The following is a 2758-nucleotide window of genomic DNA, read 5'->3' on the forward strand; positions in this document are numbered from 1 at the left end:
AAAGCACAATTGGAAATGTCTTACAAATATGGTATTTGAAATATATTTGATATTGTTACGGTGGGTAACCAGAGATAAATAGGATAGATGACGTTGGGTGGCCCAAATATATGAAAGAGGAGGGCTCCGGATGGATCTGCAACTCGGGAGTCTCCGTCCGACTTGTTCGCGTGAGTGAATGGGGGGTGGTACCTGCAAAGACACTCCGATGCCTAAGTTAGCAAGAGTGTGAGCAGGTCTAGAGAGTATTGGGCTTAGAGATACCTGAGGGGTGTCAGTGTATTTATAGTGGAGAGCCAATAACCACCGTTGGTGTAGTGCCGTATCTTTAGGATATTAATCGTCCCATTATCTTGGGGAGGTTAAGATATGGCTTTAGGAAGCGGTTAGAGAGATTTCAGGGGCGGTTACTCATTTGAATGAGTGTTTATCTGCCAGCTAATCTCACATCCGACTTCTTCAGACCAAGTCGTGGTTGGTACCGACTTTTTACGTGAAGGTCGGTACTTAGCTAGGCTTAATCCTTTAGACTAGGCCTTTTATTTGGACCTGGGCCTTTGACATTGGGCCAGGGTATGAACAGTGCCCCTACTTGAGCCCAAAGTCTCTTTAGAGCTTGGGTTCAAGTATTTAACTCGGGTTCGTAGCCGACTTATGTGGAGGAAACACGGGTCTTATAAACCGACGTGATTTTCGTGACCTTTTGTTTCTGACAGTTACGTCAATTCAAGCATCGTGTCCGTTGGGGAAGCATTTAGGGATTGAGGGCTTTGGTAACGGTGCAATCTCATTAATGACTGCTCCGCTTTTACCATTATGCCCCTTAGCATGTTTATAAATACTTTCCCTCTCTTTCATTTTTCCGTTTCTGCAATCTTTCAAACTTCCTCTTTCTTTGTTCGTGCTGTGTTCATACGTACTATACTTTCGGGCTCCGGAGACTTCTGCTTCCTTATTTTCAGAAAGAGGTTAGTTTCTTTCTTCTTCTTTGCATGACTTGGCTTTGTAGAGGGATAGTTTTGTAGATTTTGCTCGGCTCTTTTTCTCCTCCCTAGAGACCTTTTTGATTTTTTCTTTTTCTTTTTCCTTTTGTAGGTTTTCTTCATTTACCTTTAGAGAAAGAAAAATGGCCTCCGTAGATTGGGTTGACGTTACAGTTCTGGGGGAAGAGCCGTTGGTTGATGCGGAGTTCATTACTCACCTTCGCACCCATCATCGGCTCTGTACTTCGGAGGAAGATGAGCCTAAATACGAGTTGCCTGTTCCCGGTTTAGAGGACCGGGTTTGTCATGGGAGAGCCAGCGAAACGGCCCCCCACTTCTTCTTTATGTATGAGTGCATGATCACCCGTCTGGGCGTCTTTCTGCCCTTTTTGGATTTTGAGATGTCTGTTCTACAGCATTGTCGTGTTGCCCCTACCCAGCTTCATCCCAACTCCTGGGGTTTCTTGAAAATTTACCAATTTATTAGCCATGCTCTGGATTTCCCGACTACTCTGAAAATCTTTTTCCATCTTTTTCATATGACCAAGCCTTTTAGCGGGCTGAATAATAAACAACAATGGGTTTCCTTCCGAGCCATACAAGGTCGGAGGATTTTTACCCTTTTTGATGAATCTTTCCATGACTTTAAAAATTTCTTTTTCAAAGTGCAAGCTGTAGAGGGTCACCATCCCTTTTTCTTGGATGATAACTCTTTTCCTCGCTTTCCTTTATACTGGCTGGAGGCCACCCCTTGCGAGAAATATAGTTTAGATGATCTGGATAAGGTAGAGGCTGCCGTCGTGGGGTTCCTCCGAGAAGTGTGGGGGAGGGCCCCTTATTTGGATACTAAAAAATTTCTCCAAGGGTCTCCGACCTTTGTCCAATCTCAGCTAGGTAGTTATTTTATAGTATGCTGAATTCCCGATTTGTTATCCTGATATTCCGACTTGTTTGATTCTTTAGCTATTTGTTTTCCTTTTCAGAAATGGCAAAGAAAAACGCTCAAGAATCTTTTCAAAGGATCCAGGAGGCTAAAGCTAAGTCTCGCGCTCGATCTGGTGATGCCAGGGTTATCTCTCCTCCTCCTCCTCCTCGTAATGTTGGAACTCTTTCCAATCCTATGGTGATTTCTTCTTCAACTCCCTCTCAGCCGTCCTCCGTCGTCCGACCTTCTCCCGATCCCAAGAAGCGCAAGCTCTTAGAGTCTGGCTCTTCTGGGGAGGTTAGGGCGGATGCTCTTGCCTTCGTCCGAAAGAATATCTATCCTTATGCCCGTATAGGCATGGATGATATGTCTGTTCGGAGCCACCTTACCACCATGGTCGAGGAGAGCCTTAAGGCGGCGGGGGTTTGCGGCAAGCTCTTAGATATTTTTGATAGGGCTCCTCTCAGCTCTTTAGGGGCGACCTCGAAGGTCGAGGAGCTGGAAGGGAGGCTCCGTGTATATGAAGAGCATGAGGGAGAGTTGAAGAAAGAAATTGCCAAGTTAAAGGAGGAGAGAGATACCCTTCGGGAGAAAGGGAAAGCTTTGCAGGCCCAATGTAACATGGAGACAGAATTGAGGAAGACGGCACAGGCCAGCTATCAAAGCCTATTCAAGGATCTTGTGTCCGTGAAAACTGACCTGTTTAATTCTCGGAGAGCATACGAGGAGTTAGAAGACTCTATTGCCGATGGCGCCGAGGAATCTTGGAGGATTTTTCTGGAGCAGGTCAGAGTTATTGCTCCTGATTTGGATCTGTCTCCTTTACATCCTGATAAAGTTGTCATCGACG

This window comes from Arachis duranensis, chromosome 10 (assembly GCF_000817695.3).
Source record: "Arachis duranensis cultivar V14167 chromosome 10, aradu.V14167.gnm2.J7QH, whole genome shotgun sequence".
NCBI lineage: Eukaryota > Viridiplantae > Streptophyta > Magnoliopsida > Fabales > Fabaceae > Arachis > Arachis duranensis.